Source organism: Dysidea avara, chromosome 2 (genome assembly GCF_963678975.1).
Source record: "Dysidea avara chromosome 2, odDysAvar1.4, whole genome shotgun sequence".
NCBI lineage: Eukaryota > Metazoa > Porifera > Demospongiae > Dictyoceratida > Dysideidae > Dysidea > Dysidea avara.
In genome coordinates, this window is record NC_089273.1 from 27,152,290 (window position 1) to 27,174,903 (window position 22,614).

The 22,614-nt window shown below is 40.0% G+C and overlaps 2 protein-coding genes across 3 annotated transcripts in view; both read right to left on the minus strand.

Moving 5' to 3' along the window:
• LOC136246993 (spectrin beta chain, non-erythrocytic 1-like) overlaps positions 1 to 22,614 on the minus strand; it is a 177,405-nt gene that overhangs the window by 33,614 nt on the left and 121,177 nt on the right. The window lies entirely within an intron of this gene.
• LOC136246996 (spectrin alpha chain, non-erythrocytic 1-like) overlaps positions 1 to 22,614 on the minus strand; it is a 51,164-nt gene that overhangs the window by 3,635 nt on the left and 24,915 nt on the right. The window lies entirely within an intron of this gene.

The following is a 22,614-nucleotide window of genomic DNA, read 5'->3' on the forward strand; positions in this document are numbered from 1 at the left end:
TATTTTGTTATAATGTTTACCAATATCAATCAGAGTGGTGAGCCAGTGAAAACAACAATAAGATGAGTGCAAGAGCAGAGCATAAAATAACTGGCCATTTCTACCAGCCATTAAAATGTGGAGTAGTCCTTGGCATGGGTTTTTATTAAAATATTTTGTGAGTGCCTCATAGTCTGAGTTGTTAATAGAGGTCACACCACAATAGGTAGTCAAGCATAGCCAATGATCATAACTAGTTTATTAAGCCTGTCATTAGTTAGCAAAAAGTTTAATACATTTATTTGGTTCCTCCAATATAATAGTTATATCAGTATATCACATCCAGACATGAGGCAAGCACTTGTGCTTTTAGACACTTATTTTCAAGTGCTTTGAAGCATTTGTGCTGGTACTGCCCTTTATGAAGACAGTGTTTATAAGCACTTTTCAAGTACAAAGGCTACCATCCTTTACCTTATAAAGTCTCCCTTCTGTTAAACTAGAGTTTTTGCTTAACATTTGATAGCCAAAATGTGCTGCAAACAAAGCACTTTATTTAATAAATTTTTTTGATGTTATGGCTTTCTGCCATATATAAGTAGGCATCATAGTAAGAACTGTATTGGGTGTATAACTATCTAATCAAAAACAGCCAAGCTGTAAAAAAAGGTGCGGCCCCCAAAAAGGCCATGGTGAAAAAAGATCTGAAATCCAAGGTGGCGGCCAAGAAATGGCTGTGATGGTAGGTTAATGATAAAACTTTTAATAACGACAATTCAGGTGAATTTGATGCCAAGACCAAGTGGCACAAAATTCACCTGAATTGTCGTTATTAAAATTTTTACCATTAACCTACCATCACAGCCATTTCTTGGCCGCCACCTTGGATTTCACATCTTTTTTTCACCATGGCCTTTTTGGGGCCGCACCTTTTTTTACAGCTTGGCTGTTTTTGATTAGATATCACTTCTTTTTGTATTTGTATACTGCAAAGCCAGCCTATCACTGGCTTTGGGACTTTTTTAACCCATGTGATTTTTTATTTACCAGAGGAAGAAGAAAAGAACTTATAGAAGATTTTTAATACTTCATTTATTTTTGATTTTATTAGTAATTATACAAAATTATATACATATATTTATTACATGCCCATTATTCCCCACAGTATGTTTTTTAGCAGCTGATCTCTCTACTGGGTGACTTAAAATATAGCTGAACTATATACAGGATGGTTTCTTTGTAGCTGAATTCTCTACAAGATAAATTCTTCTAGCTGATTTCTCTACAGGGTGATTTGTTTCTAGCTGAACTCTCTACAGGTAATTTGTTTGCAGCTAAACTTTCTACATCCATGGTGGTTTCTTTGTAGCTGAACTCTCTACATGATGGTTTCTTTGTAGCTGAACTCTCTACAAGGTGACTTCTTCTAGCTGAACTCTCTACAGGGTGATTTGTTTGTAGCTGAACTCTCCACATGATGGTTTCTTTGTAGCTGAATTCTCTACAAGATAAATTCTTCTAGCTGATTTCTCTACAGGGTGATTTGTTTCTAGCTGAACTCTCTACAGGTAATTTGTTTGCAGCTAAACTTTCTACATCCATGGTGGTTTCTTTGTAGCTGAACTCTCTACATGATGGTTTCTTTGTAGCTGAACTCTCTACAAGGTGACTTCTTCTAGCTGAACTCTCTACAGGGTGATTTGTTTGTAGCTGAACTCTCCACATGATGGTTTCTTTGTAGCTGAATTCTCTACAAGATAAATTCTTCTAGCTGATTTCTCTACAGGGTGATTTGTTTCTAGCTGAACTCTCTACAGGTAATTTGTTTGCAGCTAAACTTTCTACATCCATGGTGGTTTCTTTGTAGCTGAACTCTCTACATGATGGTTTCTTTGTAGCTGAACTCTCTACAAGGTGACTTCTTCTAACTGAACTCTCTACAGGGTGATTTGTTTGTAGCTGAACTCTCCACATGATGGTTTCTTTGTAGCTGAATTCTCTACAAGATAAATTCTTCTAGCTGATTTCTCTACAGGGTGATTTGTTTCTAGCTGAACTCTCTACAGGTAATTTGTTTGCAGCTAAACTTTCTACATCCATGGTGGTTTCTTTGTAGCTGAACTCTCTACATGATGGTTTCTTTGTAGCTGAACTCTCTACAAGGTGACTTCTTCTAGCTGAACTCTCTACAGGGTGATTTGTTTGTAGCTGAACTCTCCACATGATGGTTTCTTTGTAGCTGAACTCTCTACAAGGTGACCTCTTCTAGCTGATCTCTCTACAGGGTGATTTGTTTCTAGCTGAACTCTCTACAGGTGATTTGTTTGCAGCTAAACTCTCTACATGGTGCTTTCTTTGTAGCTGAACTCTCTACATGATGGTTTCTTTGTAGCTGAACTCTCTACAAAGTGACTTCTTCTAGCTGAACTCTCTACAGGTGATTTGTTTGCAGCTAAACTCTCTACATCCATGGTGGTTTCTTTGTAGCTGAACTCTCTACATGATGGTTTCTTGTAGCTGAACTGTCTACAAGGTGACTTCTTCTAGCTGAACTCTCTACAGGGTGATTTCTTTGTAGCTGAACTCTCCACATGATGGTTTCTTTGTAGCTGAACTCTGTACAAGGTGACTTCTTCTAGCTGAACTCTACAGGTGATTTGTTTGTAGCTAAACTCTCTACATGGTGCTTTCTTTGTAGCTGAACTCTCTACATAACGGTTTCTTTGTAGCTGAACTCTCTACAAGGTGACCTCTTCTAGCTGATTTCTCTACAGGGTGATTTGTTTCTAGCTGAACTCTCTACAGGTGATTTGTTTGCAGCTAAACTCTCTACATGCTGCTTTCTTTGTAGCTGAACTCTCTACATGATGGTTTCTTTGTAGCTGAACTCTGTACAAGGTGACTTCTTCTAGCTGAACTCTACAGGTGATTTGTTTGTAGCTAAACTCTCTACATGGTGCTTTCTTTGTAGCTGAACTCTCTACATAACGGTTTCTTTGTAGCTGAACTCTCTATACAAGGTGACTTCTTCTAGCTGAACTCTCTACAGGGTGATTTCTTTGTAGCTGAACTCTCCACATGATGGTTTCTTTGTAGCTGAACTCTCTACAAGGTGACTTCTTTTAGCTGATACCTCTACAGGGTGATTTGTTTGCAGCTGAACTCTTTAGGTGGTGATTTCTTTGTAGCTGAACTCTCTACAAGGTGACCTCTTCTAGCTGATTTCTCTACAGGGTGATTTGTTTCTAGCTGAACTCTCTACAGGTAATTTGTTTGCAGCTAAACTTTCTACATCCATGGTGGTTTCTTTGTAACTGAACTCTCTACATGATGGTTTCTTTGTAGCTGAACTCTCTATACAAGGTGACTTCTTCTAGCTGAACTCTCTACAGGGTGATTTCTTTGTAGCTGTACTCTTTAGGTGGTGATTTCTTTGTAGCTGAACTCTCTCCAAGGTGACCTCTTCTAGCTGATCTCTCTACAGGGTGATTTGTTTCTAGCTGAACTCTCTACAGGTGATTTGTTTGCAGCTAAACTCTCTACATGGTGCTTTCTTTGTAGCTGAACTCTCTACATGATGGTTTCTTTGTAGCTGAACTCTCTATAAGGTAACTTCTTCTAGCTGATCCCTCTACAGGGCGATTTGTTTGTTGTTGAATTCTCTACACGGTAATTTGTTTGAGGCTGAACTCTCTACATGGTGGCTTCTTTGTAGCTTAACTCTCTACAAGGTGACTTTTTCTGGCTGAACTCTATACAGAGTGATTTGTTTGCAGCTGAACTCTCTACATGATGGTTTCTTTGTAGCTGAACTCTCTACAAGGTGACTTCTTCTAGCTGAACTCTCTACAGGGTGATTTCTTTGTAGCTGAACTCTCCACATGATGGTTTCTTTGTAGCTGAACTCTCTACAAGGTGACTTCTTTTAGCTGATACCTCTACAGGGTGATTTGTTTGCAGCTGAACTCTTTAGGTGGTGATTTCTTTGTAGCTGAACTCTCTACAAGGTGACCTCTTCTAGCTGATTTCTCTACAGGGTGATTTGTTTCTAGCTGAACTCTCTACAGGTAATTTGTTTGCAGCTAAACTTTCTACATCCATGGTGGTTTCTTTGTAACTGAACTCTCTACATGATGGTTTCTTTGTAGCTGAACTCTCTATACAAGGTGACTTCTTCTAGCTGAACTCTCTACAGGGTGATTTCTTTGTAGCTGAACTCTCCACTTGATGGTTTCTTTGTAGCTGAACTCTCTACAAGGTGACTTCTTTTAGCTGATACCTCTACAGGGTGATTTGTTTGCAGCTGAACTCTTTAGGTGGTGATTTCTTTGTAGCTGAACTCTCTACAAGGTGACCTCTTCTAGCTGATTTCTCTACAGGGTGATTTGTTTCTAGCTGAACTCTCTACAGGTAATTTGTTTGCAGCTAAACTTTCTACATCCATGGTGGTTTCTTTGTAACTGAACTCTCTACATGATGGTTTCTTTGTAGCTGAACTCTCTATACAAGGTGACTTCTTCTAGCTGAACTCTCTACAGGGTGATTTCTTTGTAGCTGAACTCTCCACATGATGGTTTCTTTGTAGCTGAACTCTCTACAAGGTGACTTCTTTTAGCTGATACCTCTACAGGGTGATTTGTTTGCAGCTGAACTCTTTAGGTGGTGATTTCTTTGTAGCTGAACTCTCTACAAGGTGACCTCTTCTAGCTGATTTCTCTACAGGGTGATTTGTTTCTAGCTGAACTCTCTACAGGTAATTTGTTTGCAGCTAAACTTTCTACATCCATGGTGGTTTCTTTGTAGCTGAACTCTCTACATGATGGTTTCTTTGTAGCTGAACTCTCTACAAGGTGACTTCTTCTAGCTGAACTCTCTACAGGGTGATTTCTTTGTAGCTGAACTCTTTAGGTGGTGATTTCTTTGTAGCTGAACTCTCTACATGATGGTTTCTTTGTAGCTGAACTCTCTACAAGGTAACTTCTTCTAGCTGATCCCTCTACAGGGCGATTTGCTTGTTGTTGAATTCTCTACACGGTAATTTGTTTGAGGCTGAACTCTCTACATGGCAGTTTCTTTTTAGCTGAACTCTCTACAAGGTGACTTTTTCTAGCTGAACTCTATACAGAGTAATTTGTTTGCAGCTGAACTCTCTACATGATGGTTTCTTTGTAGCTGAACTCTCTATAAGGTGACCTCTTCTATAGCTGAACTCTTTACATGGTGTCTAGTTTCTACCTGATCTCTCTGCAGGGTGATTTGTTTGCAGCTGAAATCTCTACAGGGTGATTTGCTTGTAGCTGAACTTCTTACATTGTGTCTAATTTCTAGCTGATCTCCACAGTGTGATTTGTTTGTAGCTGATCTCTCTACAAGTTGATTTGTGTGTAGCTGATCTCTCTGCAGGTTGATTTGTTTGTAACTGATCTCTCTACAGGGCAATTTGTTTGTAGCTGAACTCTCTATAAGGTGATTTGATCTCTCTGCAGGTTGATCTGTTCGTAGCTGAACTCTCTAAAGGGTGATTTGCATGTAGCTGAACTCCTTACATTGTGTCTAGTTCCTAGATGATCTCTCTACAGGGTGATTTGTTTGTAGTTGATCTCTCTGCACATTGATTTGTTTGTAGCTGAACTCTCTACAAGGCGATTTGTTTCTAGCTGATCTCTCTACAAGTTGATTTGTGTGTAGCTGATCTCTCTGCAAGTTGATTTGTTTGTAGTCGATCTCTCTACAGGGTAATTTGTTTGTAGCTGAACTGTCTATAAGGTAATATGTTTGTAGCTGATCTCTCTACAAGGTGACTTCTTCTAGCTGAACTCTCTACAGGGTGATTTGTTTGTAGCTGAACTCTCCACATGATGGTTTCTTTGTAGCTGAATTCTCTACAAGATAAATTCTTCTAGCTGATTTCTCTACAGGGTGATTTGTTTCTAGCTGAACTCTCTACAGGTAATTTGTTTGCAGCTAAACTTTCTACATCCATGGTGGTTTCTTTGTAGCTGAACTCTCTACATGATGGTTTCTTTGTAGCTGAACTCTCTACAAGGTGACTTCTTCTAGCTGAACTCTCTACAGGGTGATTTGTTTGTAGCTGAACTCTCCACATGATGGTTTCTTTGTAGCTGAATTCTCTACAAGATAAATTCTTCTAGCTGATTTCTCTACAGGGTGATTTGTTTCTAGCTGAACTCTCTACAGGTAATTTGTTTGCAGCTAAACTTTCTACATCCATGGTGGTTTCTTTGTAACTGAACTCTCTACATGATGGTTTCTTTGTAGCTGAACTCTCTACAAGGTGACTTCTTCTAGCTGAACTCTCTACAGGGTGATTTGTTTGTAGCTGAACTCTCCACATGATGGTTTCTTTGTAGCTGAATTCTCTACAAGATAAATTCTTCTAGCTGATTTCTCTACAGGGTGATTTGTTTCTAGCTGAACTCTCTACAGGTAATTTGTTTGCAGCTAAACTTTCTACATCCATGGTGGTTTCTTTGTAGCTGAACTCTCTACATGATGGTTTCTTTGTAGCTGAACTCTCTACAAGGTGACTTCTTCTAGCTGAACTCTCTACAGGGTGATTTGTTTGTAGCTGAACTCTCCACATGATGGTTTCTTTGTAGCTGAATTCTCTACAAGATAAATTCTTCTAGCTGATTTCTCTACAGGGTGATTTGTTTCTAGCTGAACTCTCTACAGGTAATTTGTTTGCAGCTAAACTTTCTACATCCATGGTGGTTTCTTTGTAGCTGAACTCTCTACATGATGGTTTCTTTGTAGCTGAACTCTCTACAAGGTGACTTCTTCTAGCTGAACTCTCTACAGGGTGATTTGTTTGTAGCTGAACTCTCCACATGATGGTTTCTTTGTAGCTGAACTCTCTACAAGGTGACCTCTTCTAGCTGATCTCTCTACAGGGTGATTTGTTTCTAGCTGAACTCTCTACAGGTGATTTGTTTGCAGCTAAACTCTCTACATGGTGCTTTCTTTGTAGCTGAACTCTCTACATGATGGTTTCTTTGTAGCTGAACTCTCTACAAAGTGACTTCTTCTAGCTGAACTCTCTACAGGTGATTTGTTTGCAGCTAAACTCTCTACATCCATGGTGGTTTCTTTGTAGCTGAACTCTCTACATGATGGTTTCTTGTAGCTGAACTGTCTACAAGGTGACTTCTTCTAGCTGAACTCTCTACAGGGTGATTTCTTTGTAGCTGAACTCTCCACATGATGGTTTCTTTGTAGCTGAACTCTGTACAAGGTGACTTCTTCTAGCTGAACTCTACAGGTGATTTGTTTGTAGCTAAACTCTCTACATGGTGCTTTCTTTGTAGCTGAACTCTCTACATAACGGTTTCTTTGTAGCTGAACTCTCTACAAGGTGACCTCTTCTAGCTGATTTCTCTACAGGGTGATTTGTTTCTAGCTGAACTCTCTACAGGTGATTTGTTTGCAGCTAAACTCTCTACATGCTGCTTTCTTTGTAGCTGAACTCTCTACATGATGGTTTCTTTGTAGCTGAACTCTGTACAAGGTGACTTCTTCTAGCTGAACTCTACAGGTGATTTGTTTGTAGCTAAACTCTCTACATGGTGCTTTCTTTGTAGCTGAACTCTCTACATAACGGTTTCTTTGTAGCTGAACTCTCTACAAGGTGACCTCTTCTAGCTGATTTCTCTACAGGGTGATTTGTTTCTAGCTGAACTCTCTACAGGTTATTTGTTTGCAGCTAAACTATCTACATCCATGGTGGTTTCTTTGTAACTGAACTCTCTACATGATGGTTCTTTGCAGCTGAACTCTCTACAAGGTGACTTCTTCTAGCTGAACTCTCTACAGGGTGATTTCTTTGTAGCTGTACTCTTTAGGTGGTGATTTCTTTGTAGCTGAACTCTCTCCAAGGTGACCTCTTCTAGCTGATCTCTCTACAGGGTGATTTGTTTCTAGCTGAACTCTCTACAGGTGATTTGTTTGCAGCTAAACTCTCTACATGGTGCTTTCTTTGTAGCTGAACTCTCTACATGATGGTTTCTTTTTAGCTGAACTCTCTACAAGGTAACTTCTTCTAGCTGATCCCTCTACAGGGCGATTTGTTTGTTGTTGAATTCTCTACACGGTAATTTGTTTGAGGCTGAACTCTCTACATGGTGGCTTCTTTGTAGCTTAACTCTCTACAAGGTGACTTTTTCTGGCTGAACTCTATACAGAGTGATTTGTTTGCAGCTGAACTCTCTACATGATGGTTTCTTTGTAGCTGAACTCTCTACAAGGTGACTTCTTCTAGCTGAACTCTCTACAGGGTGATTTCTTTGTAGCTGAACTCTCCACATGATGGTTTCTTTGTAGCTGAACTCTCTACAAGGTGACTTCTTTTAGCTGATACCTCTACAGGGTGATTTGTTTGCAGCTGAACTCTTTAGGTGGTGATTTCTTTGTAGCTGAACTCTCTACAAGGTGACCTCTTCTAGCTGATTTCTCTACAGGGTGATTTGTTTCTAGCTGAACTCTCTACAGGTAATTTGTTTGCAGCTAAACTTTCTACATCCATGGTGGTTTCTTTGTAACTGAACTCTCTACATGATGGTTTCTTTGTAGCTGAACTCTCTATACAAGGTGACTTCTTCTAGCTGAACTCTCTACAGGGTGATTTCTTTGTAGCTGTACTCTTTAGGTGGTGATTTCTTTGTAGCTGAACTCTCTCCAAGGTGACCTCTTCTAGCTGATCTCTCTACAGGGTGATTTGTTTCTAGCTGAACTCTCTACAGGTGATTTGTTTGCAGCTAAACTCTCTACATGGTGCTTTCTTTGTAGCTGAACTCTCTACATGATGGTTTCTTTGTAGCTGAACTCTCTATAAGGTAACTTCTTCTAGCTGATCCCTCTACAGGGCGATTTGTTTGTTGTTGAATTCTCTACACGGTAATTTGTTTGAGGCTGAACTCTCTACATGGTGGCTTCTTTGTAGCTTAACTCTCTACAAGGTGACTTTTTCTGGCTGAACTCTATACAGAGTGATTTGTTTGCAGCTGAACTCTCTACATGATGGTTTCTTTGTAGCTGAACTCTCTACAAGGTGACTTCTTCTAGCTGAACTCTCTACAGGGTGATTTCTTTGTAGCTGAACTCTCCACATGATGGTTTCTTTGTAGCTGAACTCTCTACAAGGTGACTTCTTTTAGCTGATACCTCTACAGGGTGATTTGTTTGCAGCTGAACTCTTTAGGTGGTGATTTCTTTGTAGCTGAACTCTCTACAAGGTGACCTCTTCTAGCTGATTTCTCTACAGGGTGATTTGTTTCTAGCTGAACTCTCTACAGGTAATTTGTTTGCAGCTAAACTTTCTACATCCATGGTGGTTTCTTTGTAACTGAACTCTCTACATGATGGTTTCTTTGTAGCTGAACTCTCTATACAAGGTGACTTCTTCTAGCTGAACTCTCTACAGGGTGATTTCTTTGTAGCTGAACTCTCCACTTGATGGTTTCTTTGTAGCTGAACTCTCTACAAGGTGACTTCTTTTAGCTGATACCTCTACAGGGTGATTTGTTTGCAGCTGAACTCTTTAGGTGGTGATTTCTTTGTAGCTGAACTCTCTACAAGGTGACCTCTTCTAGCTGATTTCTCTACAGGGTGATTTGTTTCTAGCTGAACTCTCTACAGGTAATTTGTTTGCAGCTAAACTTTCTACATCCATGGTGGTTTCTTTGTAACTGAACTCTCTACATGATGGTTTCTTTGTAGCTGAACTCTCTATACAAGGTGACTTCTTCTAGCTGAACTCTCTACAGGGTGATTTCTTTGTAGCTGAACTCTCCACATGATGGTTTCTTTGTAGCTGAACTCTCTACAAGGTGACTTCTTTTAGCTGATACCTCTACAGGGTGATTTGTTTGCAGCTGAACTCTTTAGGTGGTGATTTCTTTGTAGCTGAACTCTCTACAAGGTGACCTCTTCTAGCTGATTTCTCTACAGGGTGATTTGTTTCTAGCTGAACTCTCTACAGGTAATTTGTTTGCAGCTAAACTTTCTACATCCATGGTGGTTTCTTTGTAGCTGAACTCTCTACATGATGGTTTCTTTGTAGCTGAACTCTCTACAAGGTGACTTCTTCTAGCTGAACTCTCTACAGGGTGATTTCTTTGTAGCTGAACTCTTTAGGTGGTGATTTCTTTGTAGCTGAACTCTCTACATGATGGTTTCTTTGTAGCTGAACTCTCTACAAGGTAACTTCTTCTAGCTGATCCCTCTACAGGGCGATTTGCTTGTTGTTGAATTCTCTACACGGTAATTTGTTTGAGGCTGAACTCTCTACATGGCAGTTTCTTTTTAGCTGAACTCTCTACAAGGTGACTTTTTCTAGCTGAACTCTATACAGAGTAATTTGTTTGCAGCTGAACTCTCTACATGATGGTTTCTTTGTAGCTGAACTCTCTATAAGGTGACCTCTTCTATAGCTGAACTCTTTACATGGTGTCTAGTTTCTACCTGATCTCTCTGCAGGGTGATTTGTTTGCAGCTGAAATCTCTACAGGGTGATTTGCTTGTAGCTGAACTTCTTACATTGTGTCTAATTTCTAGCTGATCTCCACAGTGTGATTTGTTTGTAGCTGATCTCTCTACAAGTTGATTTGTGTGTAGCTGATCTCTCTGCAGGTTGATTTGTTTGTAACTGATCTCTCTACAGGGCAATTTGTTTGTAGCTGAACTCTCTATAAGGTGATTTGATCTCTCTGCAGGTTGATCTGTTCGTAGCTGAACTCTCTAAAGGGTGATTTGCATGTAGCTGAACTCCTTACATTGTGTCTAGTTCCTAGATGATCTCTCTACAGGGTGATTTGTTTGTAGTTGATCTCTCTGCACATTGATTTGTTTGTAGCTGAACTCTCTACAAGGCGATTTGTTTCTAGCTGATCTCTCTACAAGTTGATTTGTGTGTAGCTGATCTCTCTGCAAGTTGATTTGTTTGTAGTCGATCTCTCTACAGGGTAATTTGTTTGTAGCTGAACTGTCTATAAGGTAATATGTTTGTAGCTGATCTCTCTGCAGGTTGATTTATTTTAGCTGAACTCTCTACAGGGTGATTTTTTCTAGCTTATCTCTCTACAGGTTTAACTGATCTCTCTACAAGCTGATTTGTTTGTAGCTGATCTCTCTGCAGGTTGATATGTTTCTAGCTGATCTCTCTACAAGTTGATTTGTTTGTTGCTGATCACTCTAAAGATTGATTTGTTTGTAGCTGAACTCTCTGCAAAGTGTTTTGTTTGTAGCTAATCTCTCTACAGGATAATTTGTTTGTAGCTGAACTCTCTGCACAGTGATTTGTGTGTAGCTGAATTCTCTAGAGAGTGATTTAATTGTAGGTGAACTCTCTACAGGGTGCATGACTTGTTTATAGCTGAACTCTCTTTAGTGTAACTTGTAATGTTCTGAATCTCTACAGTGATATAATTGTAGATTAATTCTCCACAGGGTGACTTGCTTCTTGCTTAACTGTCTATAAGATTAACTGTTTGCAGCTGAAGTCCCTACAGAATAACTTGTAATGTAATAGAATTCTATAATGGAGTAAATAAATTAGCCGAATGCTCTATTAGGGTGACTGTTCTATTTGAGCATCTTGATCTCGCATTTGCTACACAGAGTTGGCTTTCGAACCATAACTCAGTGGTTTGTAATCCAATTCTTCTGTACTACTGCAAGGACTTTCTATGAAGATTATTCCAGCTATACACCGATTTTCAGCTCATTGCTCTTAGCGGTTTGCCTAGTAGGCGTGAAAACTAATACTTTTTATTACTAAAAATCGATCGCGTAATTGTGACACAGGTTGGGTTTTGTGTCATATCTCCGTGGTCTTTATCTCGATTCCTTTCAAACTACCAAAAGGCACTCCTACGATAGTTACTCCATCTACATAGCAATTTTCAGCTCATTCCATGAAGCGGTTTACCCTGTAGGCGTGACAACAAATCGATCTTGTTTTACGCGAATAATCGGTCATAACTCCTGAACCATTCATCGGATTTGCACCAAATTTGATGCTAGGATGCGCCTTTGGACTCCCTTTCTGTGTGCCAAATTTCAAGGCGATTGGAGCACGCGTTTGCGTTTTATAGCAATTTTTGCAAGTGTGCGAAAAGACGAAGAAGAAAAAGAAAAAAACGAAGAAAAAAAACCTAACTTTGGCCGCTTATATCTCGGAAATGGCTTTAGTGATTTCCTTCAAAATTGGAATGTAGACTCCCCTAGCTGGCGGGCAACTCTGCAGCAAATTTGGTTTCAATCGGATAAGCCATCACCGAGATACAAAAGTGTGAAAATGACGTTTTCTTTCTTCCTGTCAATATACTCACTGTGTGGCGCGCCGGCTTCTTGTGCCGCACGACACACTATCGTGTGTCTTGATCCTGTTTATATAGCAGTGTTTTCTATGCAGAGGAACAGTGGAATACTATCAAGGAAACAAATGTTTGCCTGTTTATGAGCACCGCAAGAAGGGATATTGTAAAGAGCAAGTTGCAGAAATATTTTTGCGATCCAAGTTTGGATGAGATGTTCATTTGTAGTATCCACCCAGTTTTAGTTGAGAATAATGTTTCTTTCATCATTGATTTGTCAAAACTAAAAGACCGTAATGATGTATGAGCTGATGATCTTGGAACATGGAAATGTTCAGGCTCCCATATATTGACTTTTTTTATCGAATGCCATAGAAATGGCTGTTCTGTTTCTCAGTCAAAATCCAGAGGTGCAATTGTGAACATCAGACAACAGTACCATGTGCACTCAACAGATAGAGACTTACACAGGATGATCGCATTTATTGAAAGCGTACAAAGAGGTAAATATTTATTAGAGAGATGATGTTTTATACTTGTTTATTTATGTAGGCAGCATTGATAGCTCACTCTGCATTGTGCAGTATTGGTTTGAAAGTTGTAAGAAGCATAAAGTAGCTATAAAGCCTCTTGGAAACAGCAAACAGAAGAAGCAGCCATTTTTGTCGGACTCATCCAAGTACAATGGCATTGATTAAAGAGAAATCAGAAAGTCGTGCGGCTAAAGATGCTGTCAGTACAATCTACAAAAAGCAAGGTGGATTGAGGGGAGCCACTAGTATTGGTGAACTATCTAGAAATCGTCAACATTCACAGCAAGATTAGTGCCAGTTCTTCTATTTGCAGTGCCAAAGCTTTAAAAGATCCCTTATATATGGTTATGGAGCAAAGCAAGCTGTACAAATCTGGGGACAAGTTTGTTCAAGTTGTAAATGCTTGTCCATAACCAATGTGTGTTCTTGCAACTGATCAGCAGTTCAATGATCTGGTCCGCTATGGTACTAATCCCAGCCAATTTAGTATTATATCCATTGATCCAACATTTTCACTTGGTGATTTTAATGTCACCTGCTTAACATACCGCCACCTACTAGTAACTGACGGTCGTACTGGTCAATCTCCAGTGATGCTTGGACCATTATTTATCCATCAGTCAAAATCATTTTCCGCATACCATTTCTTTGCATCCTTACTACTTGGAATTACTCCAAAATTAATGGGGTCCTCGCATTTGGAACTGACGGTGAAGAAACACTCATCAAAGCATTAAACAACAGCTGCAATTTGCAGTCCATTTGAGGTGCTTCCGCCACATGAAGCAGGATATTAAAAGGAAGCTGACCACAGACATGGGCTTTCCTAATGATATTGTTTGTGAAATACTGGCTGATGTTTTTGGAAACAGAGAGGGCCCTACCTTTTCTGAAGGACTTGTGGATTGCAATTCAGAAGATGAATTTAATAGTAAGCTAGACATGCTTGAAGAAAGATGGGAGGGATTTGAAGCTTTAAGAAGCAAGGTGCCAGATGTCCATATAGATTTTTTTACTTGGTTTAAAAGGTATCACGCAGAAGAGATCAAGTCTACCATGTTACGCCCTATTCGAATTGCTGCTGGCTTAGGAGATCCACCATACAATGCTCACCCCCTCTATAGCTGTTTCGTCACACTCAGCATCTGCCAGTAACTGGATTCAGCCTTGGCAGGAACAAGCTTCTCATTTTGCTGCTATTCACCATATGGAGAAATAGGAGAAGCATCTGGTAGTAACACTTCTTACTCATCTCTAGCCTGCAGTAGGGAAGAAAAGAGTTCTGAGCCCTTCTTTATTAAAATGTTAAATTGCCGAATCAAAGTGTGCACAGGCTGTAAAGGGCCACACCTCAAGAACGTTGGCAATGGACTGCTGTCTCCCCCACGATATATGCTTGGGACACAAAGAATTCATGTTATTTACTAATCCTCGCAATGGTCAAGAGTACTCCAAATTAGGAAATGTGTATTATCACATTAATCTGGACTACATCCAGAATAAACATCCAATGTTTTCATCAGCTGAAATAGAGTGTCCACCAGATGTACTAAGAATGCTAACTGAGGCACACTACAACTTTCTACAGGAAGCTATCGGCTACACTCTGGTGTAAGGCCAAGGACTAGTTAGTCATTTTTGAAACTGCTGGAGTCACCTTTTTGTCTGATTACTTTCTACCAATTATAACAATCACAGATTTTCAAGCAGTTTTTGTCTGATTACATAAATTTTTGTCAATACCAGGTGTACAATCACATTACTAACATTAAAACGATAGTAATGATGCTTGGCTAATGTATCTAACTAGCTATGTGTGGAACTGTGTAGCTAGCAGTGAGCCGATTCAAACTGGATATGTAGTTTGTCGGCTAGGTTCATGACTGCACCCCAGTTTACAACTTGTTAGCTAGCTATATATGTGGTTTAGGCGCACCATGACTTGTACGTAGCTATTATAATTAGTCAGCACAGATTTCTATTACAATAAATTGGGGCAGACAAAAGCTGTGGTCTTGAGTATAACATTGCTTCTCAATTGCTTCATGTATTGGTGAGTTAGTTGGTATAATGTATATACATGCTGTCTTGTACGAGTGTGTATTCCAATAATAAATTGGGGCGGATGCCAGACTTTAGACTAGCCCTACTATTAGCTGTACTGCGTGTGTTTGTGATAGTATTTGTGATAGTAATTATACAAAAGTACAATACAAAAATGGAGAAAGCTTTGAATTAGCTGAGCTTCTCTTCAGTCCGCAAGTCCATCAGTCCAGTCCACCGAATAGATTAGGCCCTCTCATATGTGACCGTCTCAGCAAAACCCTGACTTGTTCGCACAAGCATGCGTATTGAGAAAAACGAAATTTAAAAATAATTCATAAAATTAAGCATGCTACAAAGAAAAATACGCAAGCTTTATCGGGTCAGTATTCAAAGAAGGAAGACTGAAATCAATTAAAACTATATACCATCTTATTCGCCAGCTCATGGAGAGTTCGAAAATCTTTGTTTCGTTTCTGTAGTTTCAATGGTATTCGTGTCACGTGCGTTTGTTTACGATGCGGTAAACGTAAACAAGATTGTTGTCATTTTTTTCTACCAAACTGCTTTCATATCCATATACGCAAGTATCTACAGGGCTAAAACTGTACCTTGGCTGATGCACCGATTCATGGTGAACATTTTAAGCCAAATTGCAACGCTGTAGACTAATCCAAACGAAAGTTATGACTGCGAATGTAAGCGCCTGTAGTTTATTTTCAGTATAGTCACTGTACAAATCGATTATCTTACTCCTCCTACTCGCTAGTGCTATAATTTCAAAGCTACACACCACAGAAGGCTGAAACTTTGGTGATCCATTCCTTGGACACTGCTAATAATCCTGAGTGAATTAATTTTTTTTTAAATTGTGCAAACAAGTCGGGTTTTTGCTGAGACGGTCACATATATGTAAGAACGTACCTTTGCTGCAGTTCTTCATGACTCTTGTAACTCTCTGCAATAGGTTCAGTGGGAAATGGTAGCCCTTCAAAATCTTTTGTTAGGTTGTCTAGCACTGCCATCAGTTTCTGTTGTGTAGTATAGAAACAATACACATGACTACAGGAATGTTTAACAAGACATTGACTAGATGAACACATAAAATTTCAAGAGTAGTTGGATGCTCTATAAAATTGTAAACAGGTGCAAATACTTCTTCTTTTTTTACACACACATCACAGCTGTCATGTGCTAAGCAAAGATTATTAACTTTGCACAATACTCCTCTTCTTTGCTAGGTGTACTACGAAGACATAGACCTTCAGTTATTTGACCCTTGTTTATCTGTACTCTTGTTTAACAAAAACCAAAAATGACTAAGTATTTATAGTACAGGTGTATGATCTATATAGAGTACAGTACTGCTCAAATGCAACGCCATCTTGTTTGTACTGTTCTCGTAGACATAAATGCAAACTCCACATCTAATACTACAGGCAATGAATTTCCCATGAAATAATTAACTATTTAACCGCTGAATTTTCTGGGGGACCATATAGTCTGCTACAAATTGCGCTATACAAGCTTAACTGTACATTATAGTACTTAGTTACCATACCTCTAAGTAATCGCTATAGACTTAGGAACTCGACTAGGTTGTTTTTGTTTACATAAATAAAACCGCTAAGTAATTACAAGACAACAAAACTAAAAAATACAGTAAAAGCAGCTTAGATAAGTAGTTAGTTACAAATAAAGTTGCTACAAGTAAGTATTACAGTCCATACAACTATTCTAAATAGTCTCTTTACTGAGCGATTGTTTCTTCGGCTGGTTTCTTCGAGATTTATCCCAAATCTTGTATCACGCTTGCGTATACGCACACGAGCGAATTACGCAACACTTCTGAAAAACAGCCGACGGTGATCCTTGGCTGTCTTAGCCTATCAATAACAATCCAGTCGACTTCAAAATGTGACAATCAACTCGAGGATGCATGACAGTCGTATTTTCCAACAAGAAAAACTTTGCGGTATTATGTAACAAACCCGCAATAGTGCGAGAAGGATCCGGTTATCCCAGAAACGGCACCTCTGTGGGCGTGCGCATTTCAGGGTAAGCGCATCATACTATAAAACGCACGATAGAAGTGATAGTGCATTAGAATTGTACTCGAAGCGCCTTTTATAGCATCAAACCGGATAAATCTGGTTGAAGCAGTAAAAGGGTTAATCACCAAACCAACACACACTATTCCAGGTATTAGTCCTGTAGATATAACTGAAAAAATGGGTGAACAGGGAAACAATTCGAAGCAAGCTGATTTTGGTATCATTAGAAAGCAAATTTTTATTTATTTATTAATGCTTTACAGCACAAGTGCTGAAGGTCTGTAGGACACCTGGTCCTACAGCCTGCTCAAAGACTTTAGCTACTTAAGATGTGTTTGAAAAGTTGGAGAAAGGAGAAAAAATCCATGACTGGACCTAGGTAGCCTCGAACCTGCAGCCATCTGATTTACGCTCAAACGCTTACAGGAGTCTACCAGGTGGTCAGGATGTTTTCTCCTTGTTATTTCCATGTAATTATATCCATAGGAATTCTAGAGAGTAACTCATCTCTAAGTACCCCAAGTATATCCATAGGAATTCTAGAGAGTAACTCATTATCTCTAAGTACCCCAAGTTTTCACAGAATAACATATCCAAAATCCTCTAAAATCCACCTTGGGGAAAAATTTCTATGGCCAATTGTGACTGGATTTTGGAAAAACGATCCAAATCGCACATTAGAAGTTTCGAGATAAACGGTTTTAAAGAATTGAAGCCAGCATAACTCTCCAAGGATAGCAAGCACGTGTATCAAATTTACACAAAAGATGCATCAATCTGTTACCTTTCAAGCCACTTCCAGTACTTGTAGCTGCTTGTACAGTTTCCCGCCAAATAAGATAGAAAATCTGAGCAGTTGGACGAGCGAAGTAGTATCACCAGTGCTCACAAAGGGGTGGAGGTTGGGGGGGGTGGCGGGGAGGGCAAAAGATAGACCTCAAAATGGAGGCAGACCACGATTGGAGTCCAGACACGAGATTGCAGGGCTGTGCTGGCTCCTTAGTGGCTGATATGTAGCAAAATCTACAGAGAACACGTCTGGCCAACATTATAAGGCTGTCCACCAGTAAACCACTGATTCTTGCCAAGCCAGGTCCTTCACAAGGCATGAAACCGCCATTTGGGCACTCCACACCACCCAGAAAAGACGTCTATTAAAACCAGACTCGTGTAGTTTTTGAGTAGTGCTGAGGATCAAAACTTGTAGTAAGATAGTGTAGCTATCCACTGGTGGTGTTAGTTTGATTTTGCCTGATGTGCGATTTGGTTCGGTTCTGTAAAATCTGGTCACATATAAATTATTTCTGGAGCATCACGTGAGATCACGTGACGTGCCAAGAATCCTGGAGTAGTAGAAAGAAGTCTGGTCAGTGTGTGGTGACTGGCACTGGTCATGGAGTGATTCCAAAGTATATTTTTGTGTGTTTGGCTCCTTTACAGCTAGATGAGTGTTATATAATAATAATATGTGACTGGATTTTGGAAAAACGATCCAAATCGCACATTAGAAGTTTCGAGATAAACGGTTTTAAAGAATTGAAGCCAGCATAACTCTCCAAGGATAGCAAGCACGCGTATGAAATTTACACAAAAGATGCATCAATCTGTTACCTTTCAAGCCACTTCCAGTACTTGTAGCTGCTTGTACAGTTTCCCGCCAAATAAGATAGAAAATCTGAGCAGTTGGATGAGCGAAGTAGTATCACCAGTGCTCACAAAGGGGTGGAGGTTGGGGGGGTGGCGGGGAGGGCAAAAGATAGACCTCAAAATGGAGGCAGACCACGATTGGAGTCCAGACACGAGATTGCAGGGCTGTGCTGGCTCCTTAGTGGCTGATATGTAGCAAAATCTACAGAGAACACGTCTGGCCAACATTATAAGGCTGTCCACCAGTAAACCACTGATTCTTGCCAAGCCAGGTCCTTCACAAGGCATGAAACCGCCATTTGGGCACTCCACACCACCCAGAAAAGACGTCTATTAAAACCAGCCTCGTGTAGTTTTTGAGTAGTGCTGAGGGTCAAAACTTGTAGTAAGATAGTGTAGCTATCCACTGGTGGTGTTAGTTTGATTTTGCCTGATGTGCGATTTGGTTCGGTTCTGTAAAATCTGGTCACAATTTAGTATTGAGGCATGTGTGACTGGATTCAGGAAAATGGATCTTCCACACATATCCAATTTACCAACTTTGACAATTCATAACTTCAGATTGGAAAATGCATGGAATTTACATGAAATTTGATCAGTAGTGAGCACCAGCATCACATATTAGGTGGAGAAACTTTCAGATTGATATTCAACTTGAAAACTAAGTTGTGGTTTCTCAATCGGATGCATTTGCAAACCAATTTTTGCAAATCTGGTCATTTGTGACCAACAAAAATGTGTTATCCTTAAATTATTTTTTCACAAGAAACAGTTTCCTTAGCACTTCTGCAACTCTCTGCAACACACTAATAATCTATGTTTGCAACAAGAGCATAATATTGCTACCACATGGATTTGCATTGGAAAGCTGGCATTTATATTGTGCAAAATTAATAATTATATACCGTAGATTCCCTAAAAATTCGGCAGAAATAAATCAATTCCGTTCGTGTCTGGTCGAAAAACTAGGAAAAAATGTACCAACCCGGTGTTATTGTCGAATTTTTAGGGATCTATCCCTAATACAGTCTGTACGCTTCATGGCTATGTTATTTGTGATCTGCTTACTTGTTACTTTCTGGATTTCTTTCTACAGGGACCAACAGGAACGCCTTGTGGCGGAATGACGATACTGGCCGCAACACTCACTTCGCTTCAGCACTACCTTATATACCGTGATTGCCTACATTATCCAGAAGAGATGATCAATGTCATTACTGCATTGCTTTTGTATACAGTCACTCGACACTAATAATAACAGAAACCACAATCGATACTATTAAACTAGCTATCTCATGATAATTAATTAAATCACGCTAACTCCCAGTTGCTGTATGAAGTGTTCCATGACTTAACAGAGCGTTATATCTGAGGATGTATCATGTTTGTGGGTTCCAGGAGAGATGTTATTCTGTGAACAGAAACGAAGATCGTTTTGCGGTAGCCGTGATGTCACACGATGACATCGTTGACACCATATCTAGCAATTCAATATATTTTAATGCCTTCAGCTATAGTATGAAAATGTACTGCTTGTTCAATTACAATTTTTTTTTAAAACTGATTCTACAAAAGCCTGTTAATTTTAGCAACTTTTCTATGCTCGCCTGTATAGCGCGTATACCAAATAGGAGGTGGGTGGATGGGAGGGTGTGGAGATGTGGGGCCAGGAGAGATTTTATTCTATGAACAGAAACAAAGATCGTTTTGCGGTAATCATGAAGTCGTGACGTCACACGATGATATCATTGGGTACGTTCCCTGAACAATTTCACACTTGGTGCTTCATCCAGCGTCGATTGTGTGAGGTAATTGGGAATCCTCAGTACTCAAGAGACTTTTGTCAACTAGTGCTCCAATTGCCGAAAAAATAGCGCGCTTATAATTAGAAACTTTCCTGCACTTGCCGAAATTTAGAGCACATTGCGTTCAAAGCACGGGGAGTGCCGAATATTTAGAGATGCCGAAATTTTAGGGAATCTACGGTATGTAGTGTGTGTAGTGTGTGTGTGTGTATGTGTGTGTAGTGTGTGTGTAGTGTGTGTGTAGTGTGTGTGTGTAGTGTGTGTGTGTGTGTATGTGTGTGTAGTGTGTGCACATGAGTGTGTGTGAGTGTGATTGTGTGCGTGTGTGTAGTGTGTGCATAATAAAGATTTTTTAAATTCACCAATTAAAATGTGACCATTTTTTCCACTGGTTTACATGCTGGAGAACTGCAAACAGCTAACTGGAAACTTTTATAATGACCATTTTTAAAAAAATATTTATTTGATTACATGTACAAAATGCAAAGTTGGATCATGTGATTAACGTGTTATTAGCATGATGTAGAAGGCCTATTGACCATTGAAAAGTTGATGAATTAAACATTCAAGAACGGAATGCTTCTCCATTGCAACTTGCCCACGCAATAAAGTGCGCGCATCACTAATAATCAGTGCTCAGCCGGGGTATGCGACTATTGGATTGAGATGGTGATTTTTATAAAATTATTTGTATTATGTAAAACGTTCGTCACGAACGGTATAACTAGCTGAAGTATTCAAGTAAGGAGCGATCCAGCCTTGTGTCAGAAATTGACTCTAGTTAGTTATAGTGACTGTTAGTAGTTATTATTGTTATGATGTAATGTATCACGTGCGTGCAGTTACAGTTAATATGGCGTCAGAGTAGTATCCACGAGCGTCGGCTTGATCTCACCGTGTGTCCGCTGTCGAGCCTTATACTCATCACCGCCCCCTCTACATTTGGTGCTGTGAACAGTATACTGCAGTTTGGATGCCGACGATCTTGGTTCATCCATCATCCAGTCTTGCACGTTGTGCACGCCTTCTTCCATTGTACCCCATCACCTAAACGTCGTGGTACCGTGGCAGTCTCTCTAGCGGTACCCCAGAAGGCAAGCACTCATGTGTTCCAAGTGTAGTTGTGCTCTCTGTTTTGTAATAGGGTTGGCATCAACTGGAGTGATGGATGAGGTGAAGCGTTTTCGGACTTCCCGCCGTGGATACCGCTCTCATACAGTGAAGTTGCTTTCTGGAATCCAAGATTTACTTACTGTAGACATTAGTGAAGAAGCAGTTTCAACTATAGAACTCACCCTCGAACAGTTACAACTGAAGCAAACAATTTTAGAAGAACTGGAAGTCAAGATTGCACCTCTCATTACAGAGGAGACAGAGCTTGAAGAAGAGGTAATGGAAGCTGAAGATACCAGAACTAAGATTCTTCATGGTGTTGCATGTCTGAAAGTTAAGCTAAACTCAATACACACAGAATCTACTGAACCGCCACCAGTACCGAAGACCGTTCAGAGAACTCAACCCTCCACAACTGATGGTACCCCCCCTTACGCATTTTCCATCAGTGGTGAGTAACACAAATGATTCAAGTACCCTACACACAGTCAGTGTCACAACCAGTCACACCAGTCCCACATTAGAGGCAGCAGGCTCTAATGTGGGACTGGTGGCACCACATGGACTGGACATGGACTGGTTGGGGGGCACCAGTCCATGTCCAAGGGAGGCACCACATGGACTGGTGGACTGGATGGCACCCCCCTTGTACAGGCTTTGCCTATTGTGTATGCCTTCCTTTTTATGGTAAATTGATAATAATAATAGTAATAGCAGCTAGCGTTCCAATTAGCAGTGAAGCAGTCACTCGACCTGGTAGTCATTCTGGGACTGTTTTGACTCTGCTGTGAACTCCAGTACAACTCTCTCAGAGGTTCAGAAATTAAGTTATCTTCGTGCGCAACTGCAAGGGGATGCCTCCAGAGTGGTAGCTGGGTTTCCATTGACCCATACAAGCTATAACCAGTCAGTGACACTACTTAAGAACAGATTTGGCCAGCCGCACAAGCTGATTGCTGCACACATGCAAGCACTGGTACACTTACCGAAGCCTTCTAACACGCTTGCAAGCTTAGAGTTGTTCCATGATTCTGTTGAGGGACATGTCAGAAGCCTCACCTCGCTTGGCAAACCACTTGACTCCTACGCAGACATGCTGCTATCAGTA